Below are 27,276 nucleotides of genomic sequence, written 5' to 3'. Positions count from 1 at the left end.
CATCTTTAAAAAATCAGCGGCATGGCACAGTTTAATTGGCAAAGTTTCTTTTCTTTCTTGGGTAACATGAAATAAAGGTGAGTCTTAAATTCCATGATGTTTTTAGAGTTTCTATGAAATATTTTAGTAATAAGAATTATATAGGTCAAACTCTTCTGCTTATTCATTTCAAAGTATTCAGCTGATCAGAATGTTTTTTGACCTCTTAAGAAAACGAAATGAGATGAGAATCACCTAAGAAAAGAAGTTAGTTCTGGGTTAGAAGCAAAAATGAGTTACAAACTGAGTTTACATATTAGTGAAAGCTTTTTCATGTGCCTTCATTGTTAACAGAATTTGAGTATGATCTTTCTGCTTTTCTACCGCCCTCATTTTTGTACTGTTACTGTCACTGACACTTTACTCTTCCTCTCATTATGGGGTTGAGGAGCCAGTTCCTTGGATTCTGGTTAAAAGGGAAGGCAAAAGGTTATGTCCAAAAGTTAGTGTACCTGAAAAAAAAAATCAAGAATTAGGGTTTATTTTAAAAACGGAATGAATCGTCAAACGCCTGTGTATCTGTTTAGTCACCAACCTAACACATTGTAAAACTTAATGACTGTTAAACAGGCAAGAAGGATCCCAAACAGGACTAGGAACCAAAATAACTTTGCTAAGCTATTTTCATCTCAGCATGAAAGAAATGCACCATCCTGTCCTCAAAAGTAAAAATCTCTAATGAAGAAAACAGTACATTAAATACCACAACTTCCTAGACATAGGAAGACGTAGTTACTGCTTTCCAAGGCAGACACCACGATGCTTTTTTCCTTTGCTTGTCTAAAACTTTGGGCAAGCCCCAGGCTGGGGAGGTGGGGGGACCCTGAGTCCTACCCGGGAGCTCTACGGGACAGTCTCCTTAGTTTAGGCAGGGCCCTGCTCGACCGGTCCCAAAGGCCTCGCCTCAGCAGGCGCGGGGCGGGCGGCTGGGCTCGCCTCCCGAGACCACCCCAGGGTGTGCAGAGGCGTTTTCGGCTGCGATAAGACTCCGCCCGAAACAGCTGTTGACAGTTACTCCAGTGCGGCCGACGCCCGCCCAGCGCGGCGGCCGCCTCCGCGCGCCGTCACGTGACGGGAAGGGGGCGTGGCCCGAGGCCGCCAGCAGGGGCGTGCCAGGGGGCGTGCCAGGGGCGTGCCTGGGGGCGGGGCCTCGAATGTGCAGGAGCTCGGCGGCTCCGGAGGCCCAGAGCGGCGGCGGCGCGGCGGATGACAGCATCAGGCGGCGACGCGCTCCCGGGCGGGCGGCGGAGGTAGCGGCAGCCCCAGCGGCTGCACTGTCGCCGGCGCGGTAGCCGCTGCTGGTAGCCCGCAGACAGAGGGAGGTGGGGGCCCGCCCCGGCCGGCAGACCGTCGGGCCGGCGTTCCCGCCCTCTTCGCGGGCCGAGCGGGCACTGCCTCCTCGGCCGCGAGGCAGCGCGCTTGGGCTGGGCTCGTGCCCCAGCTGCGGCCGGCGACTGCGGCCGAGAGAAGTTGGGGCCGCCTGCACGCGTGCGGGGCCCCACGGGAACCGAGCGCCCGCGCCCCGCCTCTCCGCGGGCTCCGCACCGGTGAGTGTGGCGCGCGTCTCTGTCCGCACCCTCCGGGCGGCGGCACCGCTGCCTCCCGCGCTCTGCGCTCGGCCGGCGGGGACTGCGGGCACCCCGCGCCGGGGACGCTTCCTTTGGTCCCCGTGTCCCCTCTTGCAGTGGGACATTGCAAAGGCTGGGGAGGATGGAGTGCTTCGGGGCCCACGGTGAGTGCGTCTGCAGCCTCACAAAGCCGCAGCAGGGGCAGGGGGCCGGCACCGCCTTTAGGACGGCCCCGCGAGCCGGCCCCCGCGCGAAGTTTGCTCGGGCGGACGGCGGGGTCTCGCCGGAAGCCCTGGCGCCGGGGAGAGTGGCGCTTTGTCTCTTGATGCCGTTCAGGCGAGGCTCCCGTTTTCCTGTGACAGCCCCGGAGGAGGGCTGTGGCGCGCACCGCAGACCGCGCCCGCCCTGGGAGAGCCGAGCGCCACGGTGTTGTTCCTCTAAGCCTCAGTTCCTGTGGCCTTCTTGTAGCGTAGGAGGAAGGCGAAGCCTTTGCTGTACTTTTAAATTTAGTGTTTGTGTCTGAGCCCTTTCTGGAGAATGGAATCGGGTTCCAAGAAGCTTTACAAAGAGCCTGCCTTTGGTTCATGGAGCCATCCACTCAAGACCGGCCCAGCCGAAGCCACAGTATATGCAGATTTTCCATTCACAAAAGTCATTCGACACTCTTCATGAGAGACATCTGCGATTGGGGAACATACCTAATTTAATTTTCTCTAAATACTTCCTGAAAAAATAGGTAACTTGGGCTCCTACTTAAATAGATGGAGAAATTTACCCGACTGATGTTATATACATATTTATTTTAAACAATTTAATGAAGTTTTTGTCTTTCTGATGCTGGAAGATGTAAATGACTTCTAAGTAATATTACATTGCACTGTGTATGGTAGGGTTATTCATTTTTAATTAACTTTCTCTGAAACTTAGCTTCAAATCAGAGCCACTGTACGTCTTTTCAAAAATAATCTATTTAAAAGTTTTTTGTGTTTTTTTTGCCTCCCTTAAGATTCCAAGGATTGTGAATTCTTTGTTAGTTTTCCTTCTATCTCATCCAATGTTATCTAAACTTGACCAAGCGGAGAGACTAGGGTGAATTTCTGTGCTTGCTCGAACGTGTTTTGCAGTGAAAATTTTAAGATCATGCTGGCTTTATGAAACAGGTTGAAGAAGGAAGAGTGTCCTCTGTTACAGCTAATTTAAAATATGTTACCCCCCCTTTTTTTCTTTTTTCATTAGTAACTGTGTGTGGAATGATTGCAACATGCCTGTTCAAAGTAATGGAAAAGGGAATAGATGAAACAAGAGCTACTTTTTGGGTCTTTAATTATGGAGCTTAAGTTGTGTTCAAATTCCATGTGAACTGTTTGAGCTACAGTACATTGTACACAGGTGCTTAGAAGCTGCTGCTGCTAAGTCACTTCAGTCGTGTCCGACTCTGTGACTCCTTACACGGAAGCCCACCAGGCTCCCCCGTCCCTGGGATTCTCCAGGCAAGAACACTGGAGTGGGTTGCCATTTCCTTCTCCAGTGTGTGAAAGTGAAGTCGCTCAGTCGTGTCCGACCCCCAGCGACCATGGTTTATTTCTCTTTCATTGAATCATAATATTTGTTGTAGTTGTGATCTGTGAAAAGGTTTTTCACAGATTTTTTTCCCCAGTAAGAACATTATGACCTTTTAGAGGCAATCAAATGTTTCTTACAAAGCATTTATGGTACCTATAAATTTGGTAATATCTGGTTTTTAGGTTTCTTTTGAGTTGAAAAAGCCATAAAAGATAGTTAAGAAACAAATAACACAACTCTGTGTAATGGAATTATTAATAAGAAAAAAGTGGTAAAGTTATGAATTTACAAAGCTTGCATTGTAAAAGCATCTCTCTTTTTAAGGAATTAATTGCATAATTTCTGTAATGAGTGTCCTTAGTACATTTAAACTTGGTTTATAAATAATCCTTCAAGAGCAGATCATTTGAATTGAAGCATGAAATGACAAAATAAAGAAGTGATACTTAAGAGTTTTCTAATATTATTTTGGAAAATCTTTATCCTAATAATACTTCAAGTATTGTAATTTAATATTTACATCATAATATCCAAAGCTGAAAACTTTTATTGCAATAATCTTGGAGCATTGAGGAATTAAAAAGGTTCTACCTTATGAATATGACCTACAAATAATACATAAATGCAACTTGAATTAAGTCTCTGAGTACTTCCTTAGTGAAGGTAGCTGCGTTCAGGGAAATTGAAGTAGAGTTTCCTTGTGGTTGGAACACAGAAAGAACTATCTGGACTAATGTGTGAAGATTTCACGTCAATATTTTCTTTTGGAAACCTCTAAAAGAGTTTAGATCTGTCTTTCCTCCCAGCTTGGTCCTCAGTTCAGTTCAGTTCAGTTCAGTCGCTCAGTCGTGTCCGACTCTCCGCGACCCCATGAATCACAGCACGCCAGGCCTCCCTGTCCATCACCAACTCCCGGAGTACACCCAAACTCATGTCCACAGAGTTGGTGATGCCATCCAGCCATCTCATTCTCCGGTCCTCACCCCCTCATATATCCTCTCAAAGGCATGAAATTGAAGGTCTCATCTGGAACACTTGATAGAAGGATTTTTCCTCCCTAAAGAATGTTACCAAGTTTGCAAGGAGAGAGCTTTCTTCAGAGACCTTGTAGGAAAGAGTTGTTGTCCTGAAACGTCATACTCTTCTACCCTTTGTTAATTTTTGTTGTTAAAGCTGGAAACAATGTAAACTCTCCATGATAGCAAGAACCATTGAAGTTCCAAATGCTTAAGAGTTATTGAATGAAAAAATGTGGTTCCAGATATATGACTGGAAAACAGAGGAGTATGTGATAATATAATCCAGATTAGATACAAGGAAGGAGGTCACAAAAATGATGTAGGTGTCGAAGAAGGGAGGCAACTCATTTCATTTGGGGAACTTTCTTGGAAGAGGTGATTTTTCATCTAAGTCTTGACTGAAAGCGGTGTATCTGATGATAAGCAGATGTTCTAAGGGGTAGACAGCTTGAACCAAAGCATTTAAATTGGACTGGGTAGTCATGCCAGATTAAACACAGTGAGTCTTTTTTGGTAACATGAAGAATTTTTCTTCTTCCCTTCTGTTACCTCTCCTTGATAAAAAGTGTTGACACACTTTATAAGAGCTAAAATTTAAAGTACTTGAGTTTTGGAAGTGACAATGGTAGAGTGAAAGCAGGACCATTGATCTGGAGGTTGGAAAACTTGATGGGATTTCTGACTGCATTTTATACAAGAAATTAGGGGCTTCCTTGATAGCTCAGTTGATAAAGAATCTGCCTGCAATGCAGGAGACCAGGATTCAATTCCTGGGTTGGGAAGATCTGCTGGAGAAGGGATAGGCTACCCACTCCAATATCCTTGGGCTTCCCTTGTGGCTCAGCTGGTCAAGAATCTGCCCACAGTGCGGGAGACCTGGGTTCCATCCCTGGGTTGCGAATATCCCCTGGAGAAGGGAAAGGCTACCCACTCCAGTATTCTGGTTTGAAGAATTCCATGTACTGTATAGTCCGTGGGGTTGGAAAGAAGCAGACACTACTTAGCGACTTTCACTTTATACAAGAAAGCTAGGTAAACCACTGGGCCTTAGCTTTCTCATTTGTAAAAGGAGAATAATAATCCTTATTCAAATGGTTGTTGGGGAAATGAGATTACAAAATGTATGTCAAAGTGCCTATTTCAATATTTCCCCCCCTCAAACTTGAAACTTCTTATTTTGTATTGGGATTTAACTGACAAACGGAGTTTCAGGTGAACAGCAAAGGGACTCAGCTATGCATATACATGTATCCATTCTCCCTGAACCCCTCCCCCCCACCAAAGTGCCTGTTTCAGTACTAACACATAGGAGAAATCAAACGTTAAATTACTGAAAACATTTCTTTGTCATTCAGTTCAGTTCAGTCGCTCAGTCGTGTTTGACTCTTTGGAACCCCATGAATCACAGCATGCCAGGCCTCCCTGTCCATCACCAACTCCCAGAGCTTTAAAAAATATTTTGATGTATTTATCACAGACTCTGATATCTACTTATCTTTGCACTGACCCATTGTGTTACCTTTAAATTTACCAGTGTCTAAATTCTAGATCCTTAATTTTCTTTCAGTCAAGCATAATGTTTTCTGATAGAAATGAGGCTTAATTGTGTTACTTCTTAATGGTACAAACCACAGGGAATGTTAGATACCTCAAATTTGTAAAGCTTTAAGGGATATGTGTTACTGAAAAATCTGAACCTTTAGGCTTTCTTTACAGAATTTGTTGTTGAAGAAATTGTGCTTGCCTGTCATGCAATCTGTCTATTCACTGTTGTGGAAAACAAACAAAAAAGTACATTTTCTGCTATTACAGAAAAAAAAATTACTGAAAATATCATCTGTATGTTTTTAGTGATCTGAGTGACTGTAAACCATGAAGAGTCTCTGTCTGCTGTGTTTTAGTTTAGAATTCAATATTTTGTGAGCAGTCTTATAGATTTCTGCATCATTTCTTATCTAAGCTTTTTGCTCTAGCAGCTGTGTATTCTTTCATGAATCTCAAAATTGCATTATACTTTGTGAACTCTTTTCAGTGTTTAAATTCATAAAGCAGGCTGTCCTTTGTATAATATTTGAAAGGGAATTGTATTATGAAAAGACCAAAAAGAGTCTTGAATCTTCAGACAATAAGCCATCTTCCATGTTCACAAAGGACTGGGGAATAAAAAAAGAGGAAACAGTTTTTGAACTTGAAGACTTTTCAAATAAAAAGAAACTTTTTAATTCAGGGTTGTTAAAAACTTGATAGATTCAGAGGGAGATTGATAGCTCCTGAAGGTGTCTTAGTAGGAGTGGTTGGTCACAATAATAATGGTAACTAATATGTGTTGAGTACTAACTGTGTATCAGGTAGTTGACATATGTACTTGACTGTGATCCCCTCCCCCCGAAATCAGGCTATTTTCATATCCCTTTTTAAACCTCAAGCACTGAGAGATTAAGTGGTAGGCTGGAGAGCCAGGATTTGAACTAACCCTGAGTCACAGGGAGGGTAAGTAGCAGGTGGTGGAACTTGCCAAAAGGATTTGAATTCAAGATTTAGCCTGACTTTTCTCATCGAAACCTGACCTTTTAGCCATCACATTGTACTGCCTTGTGTAGTTTATTGGCAGTTGCCCCTTGTGTCAGGTCTTGACCTTTATGATCTTTCTCAGTCTATTTTGACTTCGAGATTTTATGGAAATACAGATTGTAGTAAGCTTACCTCAATTTGCTTCATTTCATGTGTATTTGATGACATCCTTTATTTTATGTGGAGTAAAGCAAATAATTCATTATTGTTCATTCCGTTGCCATTTTCTCACTCAGAAATTGCAGACTAAACTGGAATTGTATTTTAAGGTGATTTGTTACAATTTTAAAAATTCATACATTTTTTTAAAGAGTAAAACGAATGCACAGAATTGGTATGAGTGGGTTATTATGAATGATATTTAAGGTTTTTATGAGTGATATTTAATCATACAAATCTATATAATTAAAATCTGTCCTTTTGAAATGTCCACTGTTAAAATAACTTTTTTAGCTGCCAGATGCCACTGTTAGCAGAAGAAACAATAGAGTGGGAAAGACTAGAGATGTCTTCAAGAAAATTAGAGACACCAAGGGAACATTTCATGCAAAGATGGGCTCGATAAAGGACAGAAACGGTGTGGACCTAACAGAAGCAGAGGATACTAAGAAAAGGTGGCAAGAATACACAGAAGAACTATGCAAACTAGATCTTCATGACCCAGATGACCACGATGGTGTGATCACTCACCAGAGCCAGACATCCTGCAGTCCGAAGTCAAGTGGGCCTTAGGAAGCATCACTACAAACAAAGCTAGTGAAGGTGATGGAATTCCAGCTGAGATATTTCAAATCCTAAATGATGATGCTGTGAAAGTGCTGCACTCAATATGCCAGCAAATTTGGAAAGCTCAGCAGTGGCCACAGGACTGGAAAAGGTCAGTTTTCACTCCAATCCCAAACAAAGGCAATGCCAAAGAATGCTTAAACTACTGCTCAATTGCACTCATCTCACATGCTAGCAAAATAATGCTCAAAATTCTCCAAATCAGGCTTCAATATTACATGAACTGAGAACTTCCATATATTGAAACTGGATTTAGAAAAGGCAGAGGAACCGGAGATAAAATTGCCAACATGTGTTGGATCAGCAAAAAAGCAAAGAGTTCCAAAATAACATCTACTTCTGCTTTATTGACTATGCCAAAGCCTTTGACTGTGTGGATCACATCAAACTGTGTAAAATACTTAAAAGATACGGGAATACCTGCCTTCTGAGAAATTTGTATGCAGATCAAGAAGCAACGGTTAGAACTGGACATGGAATCACAGACTCGTTCCAAATTGGGAAAGGAGTAGGTTAAGGCTGTATATTGTCACCCTGCTTATTTAACTTATATACAGAGTACATCATGAGAAATGCTGGACTGGTTGAAGCACAAGCTGGAATCAAGACTGCCAGGAGAAATATCAGTAACGTCAGATATGCAGATGACACCATCCTTATGGCAGAAAGCAAAGAGGAACTGAAGAACCTCCTGTTGAAAGTGAAAGAGGAGAGTGAAAAGCTGGCTTAAAACTCAACATTCAGAAAACTAAGATCGTGGCATCCGGTCCCATCACTTCATAGCAAATGGATGGGGAAACAGTGGAAATAGAGACAGACTTTATTTTGGGGGGCTCCAAAATCACCGCAAATGGTGGCTGCACCCATGAAATTAAAAGACTTTTGCTCCTTGGAAGAAAAGCCATGATCAACCTAGACAACATATTAAAAAGCAGAGACATTACTTTGCTGACAAAGGTTATCTTGTCAAAGCTATGGTTTTTCCAGTAGTCATGTATGAATGTGAGAGTTGGACCATAAAGAAAGCTGAGTGTTGAAGAATTAATGCTTTTGAACTGTGGTGTTGGAGAAGACTCTTGAGAGTCCCTTGGACTGCAAGGAGATCCAACCAGTCAATCCTAAAGGAGATCAGTCCTGAATATTCATTGCAAGGACTGATGCTGGAGCTGAAGCTCCTAATACTTTGGCCACCTGATGCAAAAAGAACTGACTTACTGGAAAAGACCCTGATGCAGGGAACAATTGAAGGCGGGAGGAGAAGGGGATGACAAAGGATGAGATGGTTGGATGGCATCACTGACTCGATGGACATGAGTTTTAGCTGGCTCTAGGAGTTGGTGATGGTCAGGGAGGCCTGGTGTGCTGCAGTTCATGGGGTCACAAAGAGTTGGACATAACTGAGCGACTGAACTGAGTGAACTGAACTGAGTTTATCAGATTACTTAGTTTCTTAAAAGAGGGCTCATACTCCAGTGAAAATTATGAAATATGTGTAATAAGTGCATTTTGATGGGGTGAGGGTATAGTATTTGTTTGATACAAAAGTCAATGTGATTTCTGATCATGAAGATTATTATTATTAGGCTCAAACACATCTTTTTTTAATCAAAATAGGAATGATTACAATCAACATATTTTTGCCAATGAGAAATAAGTTTGCTTATTCCTGTAGCATTAAAATCCATGCTTTGGGATTCAACGAACGCTTTGAAAGCTTTTTCTGCCGCCTCCTGGTTGTGGGAGCATTTTGCCTGCAAAGAATTGTCATTTGGTGAGAAGTCAGGTGAATATGGTAGATGAGGCAAAACTTGGTAGCCCAATTCATTCAACTCTTGAAGCATTGATTGTGCAACGTGCAATCGGGATTTGTCTTGGAGAAGAATTGGGGCCATTCTATTGACCAGTGCAGGCTGCAGGCATTGCAGTTTTCGATTCATCTCGTTGATTTGCTGAGCACGCTTCTCAGATGTAGTGGTTTCACTGGGATTCCGAGAGGCGTATCAGATGGGCAGCAGACCAGCCAACAGTGAAACATGACCTGTTTTTTGGTGCAAGTTTGACTTTCGGAAGTGCTTTCTAGCTTCTCAGTCCAACCACTCAGCTGGTCATTGCTGGTTTTATGCAATCCACTTTTCGTCGCATGTCACAATCCAATCGAGAAATGGTGTGTTGTTGTTGCATAGAATAAGAGAAGACAACACTTCAAAATGGTGATTTTTTTTATTTTTGGTCAGCTCACGAGGCACCCACTTATTGAGTGCTTTCACCTTTCCAGTTTGCTTCAAATGCCAAATGAACGTAGAATGGTCGGTGTTGAGTTCTTTGGCGATTTCTAGTGTAGTTGTGAGAGGGTCAGTTTCGATGATGACTCTCAACTGGTTGTTGTCAGCTTCCGACGGCTAGCCACTGTCCTCGTCTTCAAGGCTCTCTTCTCATTTGAACAGCCACTGCACCGTATGTTAGCAGTTCCTGGGCCAAATACGGTGTTGATGTTGCAAGTTGTCTCTGCTGCTTTATGACCCATTTTGACCTCAAAAAAAAATTGGTTGAATTTGCTTTTTGTCTAACATCATTTCTATAGTCTAAAATAAATATACAATAAACAGCAAGTAATAAATCATCAGCCAGAAAGCATAAAGTGAGAAATTGCATTAAAACAGTGTATAATCTAGCCACATTTATCTGAGAACACATTCCAATATCAAACATCAGAGTTCAACAGTGCAAAACTACAGTCACTTTTGCACCAACTCACTGGAAAAACCTCTGATGCTGGGAGGGATTGGGGGCGAGAGGAGAAGGGGACGATGGAGAATGAGATGGCTGGATGGCATCACCGACTCTGTGGACATGAGTTTGAGTGAACTCTGGGAGTTGGTGATGGACAGGAAGGCCTGGCGTGCTGTGATTCATGGGGTTGCAAAGAGTTGGACACGACTGAGCGACTGAACTGAACTGAACTGAATAGGTTTGGGGAGACATAGTCCAGTCAAAGTAACACTTTTGTATGTTACTTATTCGTGGTACAAAATGTGTTATTATTTTGTCTCAGTAGTGAGGTGAGGGGACTTCCTTGGTGGTCCCGTGGCTGAGACTCCTCTCTTCCAGTGCAGGGGGCCCGGTTTCAATCCCTGATCACGGAACTGGATCCCACATACCCCAGCTGGGAGTCCTCATGCCGCAGCTGAGACCTGGAGCAGCCAAATAAATAAATGTTTATTTTCTAAAACAAGAATAAGGAGGTGAGATTCCTTGGACGTTAAGACACAGGTACACTGTTCAAGTGGAGAGTAGGGTGAGGCACGTCTGAGGACGAGTTTTGCTTACTGTATAATTTTGCCTGTTGTTTTGACTATAGTAACAATCAAGATCAACAGTCCAGAAACAGAGAAAAACAGTGCTGTGCATCATAGTGGGGGGTTTGTAATAGTTCCCTAGGCTGTTTTGCAAGGTGTGAATGCTTTATAAATATTCATTAATGATCATGAAAGGAGTTTCTTACTACCTAATATTTTAGAGATCTGGAGAGGCAGACTGCTTCATTCAGAACCTCCACAGCCGTGTAACTAGCTTACTGTCTTGTCCTGACCCTCTGTGACACGAGAGTGCTGCGGGCGGAGACAGTGGTGTCTTCAGGCAGAGCAAGACCAGGAGATGCATCCTGTGAGTTTCCTGTTTTTCTTACGTGATATGAAAGAGATCTGGAAGTTCTCACATAATCCAAGTGCAGGAAATAGAATTTAGCAGAGTGAGAGCCAGCCCGCCTGTCCTGCGGGGACTGTTGTGAGCAGAAGAACCAGCTAGATCCTAGAGGTTGTGGGAGGGCGGCTGTGGACGAGTCAGCTCAGTGCTCCCCGGAATTTGTGCTCTCACTTTAGTTCAGTTAACACTGGGAGTGGCTGCCCCGCCAGGAATACACTTCTCGTCATCCTCTCCTCCGCCCCCATCCTGCTCCCCTGCCTCTCGGTGGGACCGGATGACTGGTTTTCACCAGGGCAACATGCATGGAAGTTATGTGTTGTCACTTCTGAATAGAGGTGGGAGAAAAGCAGCTGTCTTTCTCTACCTTCTCCTTTCCAATCCAAGGGCCAGATGCCCAGGATAGAACCCGAGATTAGGAAGATCTCAAGCCCCTGGATTACCACGTGGAAGAAAGCTGTGCACCGAACAGCAGCGCTCATGATGAACTGTATAATTGTAGTGAGACATTTTGAAGTTTGCTGTTAAGCAGCTAGTGTGGCCTTAATGCTAAGCATGGGCTGCTTGTAAGAGGTAGCTGAGGCCCTAAGAATATCCATCCCAGCAGGAGCTGAGGTGGGGCCAAGTCAGGAGGCCCACTGGATGCTGGTGCAGCATCCTCATCAGCATATGCCATTGTGACCCTATCAAACCTCAAAGGCTGATGCGGACCCAGAGGGCAGGCCGTGGGTCCACACTCAGACCGATCATGACACTCCCTGTGCCCACAGAGGCTTTCCTCTACATCCAGACACCATCGTTAGAATAGGGAACACACAGCCTGTAAATGTTTCTCTGTAGAAGCGCGGAGAGTTCCCATGAAGCAGGCTTCTCCAGCTTGGCTTTGTGGACATACTGGGCTGGATAACCCTCTGTGTGACGATGCTGTCCTGCACATTGTGGACTGTAGAACAGCATCCCTGTCGTCTGCCTGTTAGACGCCAGTAGAACCTCCGTCAGTGTACTGCCAGAGTGTCTCTAGATACTGACAGATGCCCCCTGGGGGCAAGTCCTCGGTGGAGAACCGCTATCTCAAAAACTGGAGTTAACCTGAAAGAAATTATTTTAAATGGAAACAAACTTACCTTTAATTAAAGGGATTTTTCTCCCTTTCGAAGATGGGTGGAGTTCATGGGGGAGGTTTGTTTATGAATATGTAACAGAGGAAGCTATGTCGTTTTTATAAAATAGTTTCTATTGAATCTACACTTAAACACTAATTTATCAGCTTAGACATTGTCTGGATTGTCCACTTTTTCTTTTTTCCTTTCTCTTTTTTCTAGACTGGTAGCTATGGTTGTTATTGCCTAGCGAAACACATTTCCCTCATCCCCCAAACCCCAGCTGTTGTGTCCCTATGTCCATCTCTAAATGACAAAAACCAGTATATAGTTTTGATCCTAAGACTATGTAAATAATATGTAATGCTAGGCCAGATAGTCTGCTCAGATGATGACTTCTTTCCTACAGATTCTACTAAGCAACCCTTAGGCCACTTGAAGAATATCTTGATACCATTGTGGTCCTGTGGATTTTACTTTATCAGTTGCTTACAACCTAGCCATTGAATTAAAAACAGTGGACATGACATCTTACTTTCTTGATGTTTCTAATTGCCTCCTTTTTGGGTATTGAATTCTTTTATCATAGTCTCCACCCTCTCCTCCGACCAACTCTACAGCATACTCCCTGTTGTATTGTGACCCTGTTTATGTGTCCTTGCCTGTAATTCAGCTTCAATTTGAACTGGTTGCCTTTTAGGTCTCTTTTTGGAACTTCCTTTCACTGGCCTCTTGAATTGGGTCCATTCTATTATAGATGTTCCTTTTTTACTAAACTTACTTGATCTTTTTTCTGGAGTACATCTTCGACTAACTTCCAAAAAAGTGTGTTTGAGAGGCAAATTTTCTGAATCATTCTATGTATGAAAATGTCTTTACTCTGTTTTCATATTTAACTGATAGTCCAGGTGCCATCCTAAAGGAAGTCAGTCCTGAATATTCATTGGAAGGACCAATGCTGAAGCTGAAGCTCCAATACTTTGGCCACCTGATGCGAAGAACTGACTCATTAGAAAAGACCCTGATTCTGGGAAAGTTTGAGGGCAGGAGGAGAAGGGGACAACAGAGGATGAGATGGTTGGATGGCATCACCGACTCAATGGACATGAGTTTGAGCAAGATGTGGGAGTTGGTGATGGACAGGGAGGCCTGGCGTGCTTCAATCAGTGTGGTCACAAGGAGTCTGACACGACTGAGCTACTGAACTGACTGACTGACTCTGGTACAGTATTGTAGGTTGCAAATGACTTTCCTTTGAAACTTTGAAAAGCAGCGCTTGGTTGTCTTCCAGCGCGTGGTTCGAAGTCAGATGCTGTCTAATTCCCTATCCTTTTAAGGTGGTTTGTTCTTTATTCTGACTGAAAACTTTGAGGATATTCTCTGTTTCATCTTTCTGCTGCAGACTCATAATGAGGAGTGCATGGTTTTGTTTTGTTTTGGTTATATTTGTTATAGGCACTCAATTCCCCATATTTGAATCAGATTGTTCAACTCTTAAGAAATCCTCTTCTGTCTTTGATATTTTCTTCTCTTCGTTTTCTTGTCTGTTCTACAGTAGGCAGATGTTTTCTTGCTTGGACTGACCCTCATCTTATTTTTGCTTTCATATTTTGTGATTTTCTTAGTTAGCTCTGTGTTCAGGTGACTTTTTTCTCCCTAGTTTATTTGGCTGATTTTTTGAGGAGAGGGTAATCTATGAATTTTCTTGTTCTCTTTTTCTGCCGTTCTTTTCTTGTCTTATGTTTTAGTGCTCTCTTTAGTCTCAGAATATCCAAAGTAACATATTTTTAAAACGCATTTTGTGTTTCCTCAAATATTTCCTTTTCCTGTCAGCTTTTATGTTTGTTTTTATAATCTTTTTTTTCATACTTAGTTTTCCTTATATGACTGGTGGTGCTTCGTTGTCTTTTATTAATGTTTCAGAAAGAAGGACCAGCTTCCTGGTCTGGATATTCCCCTCCCACTCTGTTCCTTGGACTGTTTTCAGTATTACGGTTTTTTCTTTGAATAGGAATTCTAGGCACGGCACTTCATGGACAGGACAATATTGAGTGGGGCCTATCTATTGGCAAGTGTTGTGTTAAGAGGGAGGGGAGCCAGGCCATGGGCCCTCAAAATTCCAGGTTGTTGTTAAGTTGTTCAGTCATGTCCGACTCTTTGTGACCCCATGGACTGCAGCACCCCAGACTTCCCTGTCCATCACCATCCCCCGGAGCCTGGTCAAACTCATGTCCATTGAGTCGGTGATGCCATCCAACCATCTCGTCCTCGGTCGGCCCCTTCTCCTTCTGCCGTCAATCTTTCCCAGCATCAGGGTCTTTTCCAGTGAGTTGACTCTTTGCATCAGATGGCCAAAAGTTTTGAGCTTCAATCTCAGCATCAGTCCCTCCAGTGCATACTCAGGATTGATTTCCTTTAGGATTGACTAGTTTGATATCTTTGCAGTCCAAGGGACTGTCAAGAGTCTTCTCCAAAACCACAGTTCAAAAGCATCAATTCTTTGGTCCTCAGCCTTCTTTATGGTCCAACTCTCATATCCATACATGACCACTGGAAAAACCATAGCTTTGACTAGGTGGACCTTTGTCAGCAGAGTGATGTGTCTGCTTTTCAGTACACTGTCTAGGTTTGTTATAGCTTTTCTTCCAGGGAGCAAGTGTCTTTTAATTTCATGGTTACAGTCATCATCTGCAGTGATTTTGGAGCCCAAGAAAATAAAGTCTCTCACTGTTTCCATTGTTTCCACATCTATTTGCCATGTAGTGATGGGACCAGATTCCGTGATCTTAGTTTTTTGAATGTTGAATTTTAAGCCAGAGTTTTCACTCTTCTCTTTCACCTTCATCAAGAGGCTCTTCAGTTCCTCTCTGGTTTCTGCCATAAAGTTGGTGTCTTCCGCATATCTGAGGTAATTGATATTTCTCCCAGCAATCTTGATTCCAGCTTGTGCTTCATCCAACCCAGCGTTTCTCTGCATATAAGTTATGATGTCCTCTGCATATATGTTAAACAAGCAGGATGACGATATGCAGGTTAGAAGTGTTTATTATCTGTGCCAGCATCCCCTAGATTCCATGATCTTAGAGAAAGTGAGCTTTCTTTAGAGAAAGGCCAACTGTCATTTTGCCAGGGAGTAAATGCCAGTTGTTTAGGTGCTGCTTGGAGATGGGTGTTGGGAAATGAGCTGTCCCTTAAACACTCAGTCAGGTAATATATAATTCTCCTATTTTTAGCCCCACTATTTATTCCCACCCTTTGCTGAACTATTTACTTTGCAATAATGCTTCTCTGGGATTCTGTCAGATATATTGGTTCCCACCCTTTTACAGGATAGAATGAAGCTGTGGCTTCCTCTGCTTGTTATATCAAGCAATTTCATGTCTGTTTTCATCTTTCATAAGCTTGTTGACTTCTCTCTCTGTACTGCTCACCTCCACTTTCCGTGTGTGTCTTATTTTTAATTTGATTATAATTTAAAGGTTACTCTTGATTTACAGTTATTGCAAAATATTGGCTCTATTCCCTGTGTTGCACAGTACATCCTTGAGCCCACCTTATACCTGGTGGCATGTACTCCCATTTCCTGACCCCTATTTTGCCCCGTCTCTGCTGTTAATTTCTTTGCTCTTATTTTTTTTTGTGTATGAACTGTTTTTATTTCAGTGGGATATCTGGAATAACTGGAGGGAAGGTTTATATTTAGTCCATCGTCTTTTGTTGGAGGCCTTTGCTATCTTTTGTTATTGTTGTTGTTAATGCAGGTTTATTCATAAACACTGTGATCATGATACTGTGTTGATGTACGCTGGTATTTCTTCACTGTTGATTTGTGTAGATACTTGTATCTTTCTGCCGGTTGGTCCTGAAGTTTGGTTGCTTTTTGATTCTTGTCTGCTCCTTAGTCTGTTTCCTCTCCTGTTGTCGTCTGCCCCAGCTTGGACACGTCATCATGATTCTCTTGCCACTTCTACTTTGTCCCTTGAAAACTGAGTGAGACCGTTTAGAATTGTGTGTCAGATGGTACCTTTTCTCTCGAGAATGGTGTGTCACCTGTAAGCCCGTGACTCCTGTCACATTGTGATTACTCATTGTATACTTTCTGTTTCTCAGCTGTGTCAAGACAGATGAGGTGTTACTCGTTTTCATTTACTTCTCTGCCTTAATTGTGATATCTGCTTTGCTTCCTTAGTTACTGATATTTTTCTCTATAACCTTTCTTTCTCTTCTTCCTAATTATTTTTGGTACTTTAAATGTTGAGCTTAGATTGCCTGCTGCTGCTGCTGCCAAGTCGCTTCAGTCGTGTCCGACTCTGTGCGACCCCATAGACGGCAGCCCACCAGGTTCCCCTGTCCCTGGGATTCTCCAGGCCTAGGTGGTTCACTAATGCCATAATTTTCATCTCCTTCTTTTATTTTATACTCAGAAAAACTTCCCAGCGTTGTTTAAATTCTGTATGCTTTATTCTGGTTTTTATTTTCCAGTCTCCTTTCTCAAAGTTTTAGGGAAATTGATTGATTATAATTTATGGTGAGCAAATACATTTAAACGTCTGTTTCCCCGTCTTCCGCGGTGTTCCTGCTCTTCTTTGTTCCTTTCGTCCAGTCCTTCTCTCATGAGACTTTGTCATTCCTTCTTTTCCAGCTATGCTTTGGACTGCTGAGATGTCTTTTATGATTGGAGTTATAATGCTCCTGCAATCCAAAGTTTATTTAATCCAGATTTTTAAGATGCTGACTACTTTGAAATTGAAATCCTGTCGGAAGGGTTGTGATTTGGAAGGCTTAAACGCCTAGATTTGGCCTGATTATGTAAGATCCTGTGGAACCTACACAGCACATGCTTATTTGAAATTTAAAGTAGCTTAGAAAAGAAATCGGCTCTTGTGTAGTTTCTTTATTTGCCTGCTCTAGGGGATATCAAAGTTGTAAACATTCCCTAATGCAGTTGATATTTATTCACTGATTGTTTTGTGAACTTTCTCTATATTCTGTGAAACTATTGGTTTTAGAATCCAGACGTTTGATTGGGTCATGGTTATATTTCTCCTGGTCTACCTTTTTCGGGTATTCTCAACATTTTCCCTTTTAGATACTTGTTATAATCACTATCCTTCTTGTCTGGCTCATTATGGTATCCGTCCGTTCCGTCGCTCAGTCGTGTCCGACTCTATGCGACCCCATGGACTGTAGCCTACCAGGCTTCTCCGTCCATGGGATTCTCCAGGCAAGAATACTGGAGTGGGTTACCGTTTCCTTCTCCAGGGGATCTTCCCGACCCAGGGATCGAACCCGGGTCTCCTGCATTGGAGGCAGACGCTTTAACCTCTGAGCCACCAGGGAAGCCCCATTATGGTATACTTTATTGCTTCTATTATGTGTATACTTTTGGTACTTCTTCTCGCTGTTCCTAAAGTTTTAAAATAGAATCTTTAGCATTGTATGGATAGTACCTTATTTTTCAGTTTGGGGAATTGTAGGTTTATTATCTTTGTTTTGTCAAGAATTTCTGATTAGAGTGTAAGAATTTAAAAATAATACTCTGTCAGTACTAAGGAAGAATTCCTGTGTGCAAACAGACTCATTTAAGAGATTGATTGCTTAACATAATTAGTGTTTTAACTAGCTGAATCTTACTTGGTTTTCTTTGGTGGCTTCTACTTAATTTACAGTAGTAGTAATTAGCCTCTTCAAGAGTGTAAGTTGCAATTAATCAGTGATACATTTTTGTGGCTATGACACAAATTGATTTTAATTAAATTCAGAAAGTTATGCTTTTTTTGGTATTCTCTAAGAAGTTTTTTCATTGTCACCATATTGATCAGTTTTCTTTTAGGAAGTCTTTCAGTATGAGTTATTTACATATGTTGTCTTTTTCGATAGTCATTTTTAATTGAAGTATTAAAAATTATGTTAATTCTCATAGATCCTTTTTGAATTGGCATGTGGAAGTGTAATTATGTATCTTGGTTACCTTACATGATAAATTAAAGATGAGTACTTTGGTTGTGGTAATTTATACCTTGAATTCAAAACCCAGAAACATCTAGGCCAGAGTTAAGCATCAGACACTCATTTTTCTTTCATGCCCAAGGTAGAAAACCATTCTTAGCTGTATCAAATTATAAAGAAATTGTTTGCGGGACTGAATAATAAAATCAGTAATAAAATTCCTTGAGGTTATTCTAAATTAACTTTAGTCTTGCATTTCAAACTTTGATCCTTAGTGAAGAACCCCCACCTTTAAGTATGGATATGAATTTACTTGTAGGAAACTGGTGCAAGTCCTTTGGTTTATTGTAGCCAGTTACCGTAATTAATGGAAATACATTCACTTTTTTCTAGTATCATGATTTAAAACAAGGTTCATATTTTCCTTAGAAAAGAACCTTTTAAGAAACAGCAAATTCACATAGAATGAGGTAGTTTTAGCTGTATTTTAAAATATCTAAGTTTAAAAATAAAGACTTAAAATCCAAGGGAGACATTTAATATATTGGGCTAAATTATTAATACATGATGGCCAGTGACATATTTCCAAATACTGTCCTTAAGAGGCCTCGGTTTATTACTGTATCAGAAACAGTCTTTGAGACCTGTGTCACAGCCTTCTGCAACCTAGCTTTACAAACACTAACTGATTTAGTAAGCAGATGCACTGGGAAAATAAAAAACCTGCCAGAAGTATTGTCTTTCCTGCTAAGTAACTTTGTGACCTTGGCAAAGCACTTCGACTCTGTGGGTCTTAGGAAAATGGAGAGTTGGAATAGATAGCCTCTTAGGTTCTTTTGAGAATTCCTTGATGATGCTAGGGGGTGTCATGTAATATAGTCATTACAATGGCTTTGAAATAGGTGATTTCATTCCCATTTTACAGATAGAATTATTGATGTTGTACCGACTCTGTGTTCAGTCAAGTAACATGATGAGTCATGTAGCTGCCAAGAGGCCAAGCAAAAAGTTGAACTTAGCCTATCTCATTCTCTAGCTGTGTTTTTTTTCAGAATACAGTACTGCGTTTCCAAGCCATGCTGTTAGAGTAGACCACTAGATTTTATTCTTAAAGTTTGTTGCATTTCTTAATCTGTACTTTACAGTAAATGTGCTTCTGTATGATATCATGTGTTATTCAGGGAAACAAGAAGTCAGGGATCAGGCCTGTCTGACTTGTGCCTGTAGTAGAAATGTCTGACCAGCTTTTAGATAAGCATATTAAAACTTACCTAAGACATGATTGATGTGTTCAGAGTTATTTTGAATTGATTTCAGTAATGTCACTGTTTTTCAAAAATACTTTTGAAACTATTCTTTTGACATTTCTTTAATGACTTCAACCTCATTCTTTTACGTATATTCTCTGATGGCAAATGACATCTATTGAGAATGAATTTGATATTTGGAAAAAATGGGAAGTCATTCCGAACTCAGTCTCATACAGAAAATTAGGGAACAAAATGAGAAATGCCATCTTTAGTTAAAAATAATCAGTAACCCAAAGGATGAAACCTATTATTCTCGTGTCATTTATATGGTAGCTAAGAAAGTGATTAGAAGAGAGGAGTTCTAGAATTGTTTTGCATGATGGCAAGTTGAAACAGTCTAAAAATGACTACTCTAATGGAGATGTAAATTTATTTGGATGTAAATTCTGCTAAATTAGTAAAAGTTGCATCTTAAAATAGTTGTTCTCTGTTTGTGACTTAGGCCAGTGCTATGCTGATTTAGCATGTGCTTCAGAGTTGGTGAATGAATTATACATGGAAGGCAGGTGGTAGTCTTTCCATTTTAAAGGAGATCAGAACCTATATAACATTCGTTTGCATAATAATATAATTCTCAGTTATATTCATATTATATAATTTGTGGTTATCTGTATTTAGGTGTAATTCCAGTCAGCTACCTTGTCCCATTTCCTAGTGTGAACTAAAAGCACTTCTGCTGCTAAGCCTGAGTATACTCTTTGATGTAGGTTTACACATAAAATAACCTTTTTGCAAAAATTATACTGGGGGACATTGTGAACATACATTACTGAATGGCTTTTGGATATCAGTGCTGTACTCTGTTGGTACAGATACTAAGCAATACTATACATATATATCTTGTTGCAGAAGAACTCGTAACAGGAAGATTTCATTTTATCTTTTCAAGCATTAATTTTTAGATTTAAAATCCCAAAGGATAGAGTTTAATGAAGCTTCCTCATTTGTGATTATTAAGGGATACTAAAAAATGCCTTTAGTCCCTTTTTCATAATACTTTTCCTTTTGAGGTTTCAGAATAATTGAATGTTACAAGACCTTTAATTCAACAGATATTTGAGTGTAAGTCATGGTGGCTCAGGTGGTAAAGAATGTACTTGCAATGCAGGAGACCCATGTTTGCTCTCTGGGTGGGGAAGATCCCCTGGGGAAGGGAATGGCAATCCACTCCAGTATTCTTGCCTGGAGAATCCCATGGACAGAGGAGCCTGGCGGGCTACAGACCATGGGGTCCCAGAGTTGGACACAGCTGAACGACTAACAGTTTGACTTTCATTGTGCACGGGACTGAAAATTTAGTGGGAACTTAGATAGACGTGACCTCTTTGAATTTGTGTGTATGGGAAGGATGGGGAACAGACTGTAAACTACTAATTATGCAATTCACTGTGTAGTCACCACTGTGGACAGTGCTAAGAGGAGGAAATAAGAGGGTGACAGAAAATTTTGCTGACCTAGTGGGGGAGGGGAGCCAAGGAAGGTGACTTAAGCTGAGAGGGAAAAGAAGAATATTTCTGGCAGAACATCTTGTTTAAATATCCTGGAACAGCAAGGAACTTGGCTTTTGCTAGAACTGAGAGTCCAGTGTGTGTAAAAAAAAAAATAATAATGAGAGTGGCATTAATGTGGCACAGTAGGCAGGGGCCAGGTCATGCAGGATTTGAGAGATCTTGTTAAGGACTCTGATTTTTGTCTCAAGGTTCATTAGAATAGTTTAAACAAAGGGATCCTGAAGTGAACGAGGTTAGCATAATCACTCGGTGCCGTGTAAGATGGTTTGAAGTGACTGGGTAGATGCTGGGAGACTTGAAGTTAAGGTCCCTGTGGCTTATCCAAGGGAGAATCCTGTAGGCCAGTGGGTCTCAAGGTGTGTCACCTAGAGCTTGTTGGAAGTGCAGGTTCTTGGGTTCTTACTGAGACCTGTTGAATCGGAAGCTTTGGGAGTGGAGCTTAGAAATGTGATTTTGAACAAGCCTTGCCGGTGATTCTGATGCTTCCTAAAGTTTTCAAACCTCTGCCGCAGGTCACTAGATACATGATTTTGGTTTAGGATAAAGTTCTAAGTTGGTGGTGTGAATATGGAGTAGCTGCATGAAGAGGGCGTTTGAAAATGAGAAGAGAAGAGGTTCTAATAGAATGAAACACTGAGATGCTTTAGATTACAAGACGTGTAATAGAGTGGAGAGAGCCAGGGAAAGAATTAAAAGAGGATTGGTTAGAGGGACTAGACAGCCAGGAGCGTCTTTGGACCGGCATGGCAAAGGGAGCCTTAAACTTGGCAGTGAAGGCTCTTCGTGTGAATACCTGTAGTGGGATTACAGAGGCAGGCAGCAGATTTCAGTGGGCTCAGAAGGAAGTGGAGGAAGGAGTGAAGAAAATATAATTTACTTATTCTTTTATTCTTTGGCGAGATATTTAAAATTTCAAAATATGGGAAAAGTAACCTTGATGGGCGACTAACCGGCATATGGTTCTATTGAGAACTATATGATATTAATAAAATCTCAGTGTTTGGACCTGTTGATTTTGAAATTCATAATTTACATAGAGGGCTGAACTCAAGTCTTTACCATTTTGCAAGGAATGCCATAGTGTAATGGTAAGCTTATGGGAGGGAAGTTGCTGGACGGATGTCTAACCTACCAAGAAGGTTTTTTTAACGTGATTGAAACCGTTTTAGTGTGTATTTTTATGAAAGTAGCTTTTAAGTTACAAATACTCTTATTCATTACAAATGTATTAATTCATTTTCTATTACTATTAGGTATCTAAATAAGAATTAAAATTAAAAAATTAAATAAATTGTACAGTTGATTTAGTGTTGTGTTAGTTCCAGGTAAAAAGGAAAATTCTTTAAATGTGTTTTATAATTCAAACTTTTAATTTCTTTAATTACCCTGGCTTGTTAGAATTATTCTAACATGTTAATGTTACACTGTTCTTAAGGAAGACCACATTTAATGTGAAGCCGAATTAAGATACTTTCAAGGTCAGCCCCAATCGCACAGTAATGTCTTTCCAGTTTGTGGATGTGCGTGTGTGCATGCGCGTGAGGGAGGGGATGGGGGTGAGGACAGACTTAAGCCATTTGGAGAGACAGTTTCTGGGTGACGTATTTTTGTCTAGTGTTTTTAAAGCACAAACATATCAACATATGCTGTCTGTAAAATTCAACAGCTATAGAAGCTCATCCAGTTAGTTTCTGTTGCCGCTAGACCACTTTATGTCCCAAAGAGTCTGCTTATTATCAGTTTAGTATTATTCTTCCCCTTGTCTCTCCTTCCCCTAATCCACTCCCCCTCCCCGCCCTTATGTACATGTATGTATAATTTAAAAAAAACAGAACTGGGATTATAATGCTGTTTTGCAGTTTTTTTCCACCAGTCAGTACATATTAAATCCAAAAGGCTGAATCTTAATAATTCCTCCCATTGAATTTATATTTTGTTCGCTGAACATCAAACTGAGTCTTGAGACAAGGGTTCTGGTCTCTTTTGCTCCATCATCTTGGGCAAATCACTTAATCCCTTTATGATTAGTTTCTACATCTGTAAAATTTAGAGATTGCCAGTGATTGATCTGAAGATTTCTAATATCTCTAAGGGCTTCCCAGATGGTTCAGTGGTAAAGAATCCTCCTGTCGTACAGGAGTCAGAGGTTCAATCCCTGGTTTGGGAAGATCCCCTGGATAAGAAAATGGCAACCCACTCCAGTATTCTGCCTGGGATCCCACAGACAGAGGAGCCTGGAGGGCTATAGTCCACGGGGTCACGAAGAGTCGGACACGACCGGGGGACTAAACAGCAACAAAGGACAGGAGACGTGGCTCGGAGGCGGGAGCTGTGCTTTCTGGTCTTCGGCTTCTTACTTTGCAGTCACTGACTAAGTAAAATTTTCACACAAGACTCGAGAAGGCAGAGCAGTCTCAGTTTGAAGAATCTCTGAGTGAGGTGGTTTGGCTTTGGCATTAGCATTGCTCTGTTCTCATTGTGAATATTACATTTATTTCCTGCTGTCAGTGTCTCAGGCTGCTTATTTTATTTCCTTTTCATTTTTCTCTGTTTTTAATTATTTTCACCTTTTTTTAATCCATAGTGTTCTTTGTCCTTTAAACTTGTAGGGAATCTTCGTATTCCTAATCTTAAGCTTGTATTTTTCTAATAAGTTCTCGTCACTTTTATATATTTTGAACTTCTCTGGCCTTCATATTTTAATTTTTGTGCTTAAACGCTTTTTAAACAATTAGCTGTTTTTTTCCAGTTTTATTAAGGCAGAGACAAGAATAAAGAAGAATAATTGAGAAAACGAATGACTCCAACAGTGGCTTGCCCGGGGAGAGCTTCAGTTTGTTTTTATTGATACATGTATTCTTTTTTCTATAAACCTGGCTGCTGGGTTGCATAGTTCTTTTATGACTGGCTTTGAATATATTGGGTTGGCTGAAAAGTTAGTTCAGCTCTTCCATACTCTTACGGGAAGACGGAGCAGAGGTTTTGGTCAGCCTCATGCTTCATACTCTTAAGTGAGAGCTTCAGGGTGGCTTGTCCTCTCCACTTTCCCAGTAGTAACTCTCAGGGCTCCCCATAACAGACTTTCTTATTCCTTTAACTTTTGAACCTCTTCCTCTTAGCTTTAACCTGAGTATGCTCCATGGGCAAATTTCCTACCTCTAAATAAAATAACTCTCTTTACAGTGACAAATAGAACTATACATAAAAGGACTGCTCTCATGTTTCTTATCATCCCGTTAATTATTTTGGAGGTGTTTGATTTTAAAAGTTTCACAATCCTCATTTTAAAAACAATAAATAATCTGTAGCAGTACTCTTGCCTAGAAAATCCCATGGATGGAGGAGCCTGGTAGGCTGCAGTCCGTGGGGTCGCTAAGGGTCAGACACGACTGAGCGACTTCACTTTCACTTTTCACTTTCACACATTGGAGAAGGAGATGGCAACCCACTCCAGTGTTCTTGCCTGGAGAATCCCAGGGACGGGGGAGCCTGGTGGGCTTCCGTCTATGGGGTCGCACAGAGTCGGACACGACTGAAGTGACTTAGCTGCAGCAGCATTATTAGCCTCCCCAGATCTGCTTTCAATAAAAAGTGAAAACAAAAAACAGTGGTGGGTCTTACCTAATAGTTTACTGCTAATCTTATCATTAAAAACTTTTCTAATTTATATTTCTTTAGTCACTTCCTTTTTTAGTGTACATAGAGGAAATTCTTTGAAAAGTATTTTATGAAAATTGTCATGAAGAATAAATGTTAAAGGGACAAGCATTTGTGACTGATACATAATAATTTTTTATGTCTTCATAGAGACTTCAGTTATTACTTTGATGTTATTACATCAAAGTATTACAGTTATTACAGGCCCAAAAAAGCAAAGGTAGATAAGGTCATTCTTTAGTCTCTGTATGTTTTGCTCTGGGCCGCGGCCTCTGGCTGGCTATAGCTCTGAGGTGGGTGAAGCAGATAAAACCTTGTTTTTGAGCCGACTGTCACTATATAAGGCCCTTTCTCAGTAAGAGACTCGAGTGGGTTCGGTCCTGTAGGTGTGCTGTCCTCACTGGAGCTCTGTCGCTGCCACTCGGTTTAAAGGTCAGCATTGCTGTCCTTTAATACTGTCTCTCATTGTGCCGTCTCATTCTGCACTTCTGAACGTTCCTCATTCTAGCAACTACATTAGCTCAGATTATTTCTATTTTGGCCAAGTCTCTAGACAGAAGGCTTCCCAGGTGGCACTAGTGGTAAAGAACTGCCTACCAGTGCAGGAGATGTAAGAGACACAGTTTCAATCCCTGGGTCTCCAGAAGATCCCTGGAAGATCCCCTGGAGGAGGGCATGGCAGCCCACTCCAGTGTTACTACCTGGAGAATCCTGTGGACAGAGGAGCTTAGCCGGCCGCCGTCCATAATGTCAGAGAGTCAGACACAACTGAAGCGACTCAAGCTTGCACGTCCCAGATACAAAGCATTGAAAAAACACTTTCCTGTGTATAAAATATACAAAGGAATTATTCTGCCACACATGTAAAACCTTAATAAATATTTAAGTTAGTTTAAATGCCATAAAAATGCAAACCCTGCACTTTTTTATTAGACATTTAAAATGTATACATGTAAAAATATTTCAAAATTATGAATACCTAAGAATCCCAATCTTGGTCACTTTAGGCCTCTTGAAATATAATTATTGCATTCTGGTACCTTCTTAACTAATGTGCCTTGATATAACTCTTGTAGTTGATATTTTTGGGGGGAGACTTTTTGGTATTGTTTCCCAAAATAACAATCACTTACAGAATTCAGATTCTGGAAAATGTAAAAGGCTTTCATAATTTCACGCACAGCAAGCTCCTATGTTGTTTAGCTATACTTACATTTTAATAATTATTTCTCTTTGGAGGAAAGAACTATGGCTAACGAAGAGACTGATGAATGTTAAATATTCATATTTTCTCAGCAGAAGTATCATTGTATCATTTCTATTCTGAATCCTACTGTAAAATGTAAATGAATATTTGCGTCAGATGGGACGATTGCCCTGGTTTTTTGGTCACTCCCGTATATGGACTTGCTGCCACAGACATGCTAATTTTGCCGTCTCCTACACACAATTTGCTCCTTCTGCCTCCACTCTTCTGCCCATTGCTATTGCCTCTGCCTGCATCCTTTCATTCATTTTCTTTTCTCTTTTTAAAGCTGGTGTCTAAAACTATTTCGTCTAAAGCTCTTTATTCTATGTAATTATTACTTATTTTCCTGGCTTCACCTTAACACTTAACTTGGGTAAATATGTACTCAGTCATTCAGTTGTGTCCAGCTCTTTACAGCCCCATCAACTGTAGCCCACCAGGCTCCTCTGTCCATAGAGTGTTCCAGGCAAGAATACTGGAATGAGTTGCCGTTTCCTATTCCAATAGATAGCTACAGATTTAACTATTCTGAGCTGGCTTTTCTGGTGGCTCAGACAGTAAGAATCTGCCTGCAATGCAAAAGACCCAGGTTCAATCCCTGGGTTGGGAAGATCCCCTGAAGAAGGGAATGGCAACCCACTGCAGTATTCTGGCCTGGAGAATTCCATGGACAGGGAATCCTGGCAGGCTATGGTCCATGGGGTCGCAGAGGGTCGGACACGACCGAGTGACTAACAGTGACACTGATTCTGATTCTGAACTGTGTTTCTGTGATGTATACCAGGAATAGTGTTAGATCTATCTCATTTAATTTTCATAGCTATCCTGTGAGTTATTCCCAATTTACCAGTCAGTTCAGTCACTCAGTGGTGTCTGATTCTCTGCGACCCCATGGACTGCAGCACCCCATCACCAACTCCCAGAGCCTATTCAAACTGATGTCCATCACATTGGTGATGCCATCCAACCATCTCATCCTCTGTTGTCCCCTTCTCCTCCCACCTTCAATCTTTCCCGGCATCAGGGTCTTTTTCATCAGGGTCTTTTGCAATGAGTCAGTTCTTCTCATCAGGTGGCCAAAGTATTGGAGCTTCAGCTTCTGCATCAGTCCTTCCAATGAATACCCAGGACTGATCTCCTTTAGGATGGACTGGGTGGATCTCCCTGATGTCCAAGGGACTCTCAAGAGTCTTCTCCAGTACCACAGTTCAAAAGCATCAATTCTTCAGTGCTAAGTTTTCTTTATAGTTCAAAC

At 41.3% G+C, this 27,276-nt stretch overlaps 1 protein-coding gene across 2 annotated transcripts in view; it reads left to right on the top strand.

The window, feature by feature from the left end:
• The first annotated feature begins 1,218 nt into the window (after positions 1 to 1,218).
• The window catches only part of OSBPL8 (oxysterol binding protein like 8), a 163,285-nt gene continuing 137,227 nt past the window's right edge, over positions 1,219 to 27,276 (top strand). Inside the window, exon 1 of one of the 2 annotated variants that reach the window (XM_055396179.2) lies at positions 1,219 to 1,586. The gene's annotated coding sequence lies outside the window, so the exon portion shown is untranslated. The remainder of the gene's footprint in view (positions 1,587 to 27,276) is intronic. The other variant, XM_055396181.2, reaches the window with a different exon arrangement.

Source organism: Moschus berezovskii, chromosome 6 (genome assembly GCF_049115385.1).
Source record: "Moschus berezovskii isolate FMDL1 chromosome 6, NW_MosBer_1.0, whole genome shotgun sequence".
Taxonomy (NCBI): Eukaryota; Metazoa; Chordata; class Mammalia; order Artiodactyla; family Moschidae; genus Moschus; species Moschus berezovskii.
This window is presented reverse-complemented; position numbering and strand designations above follow the sequence as displayed.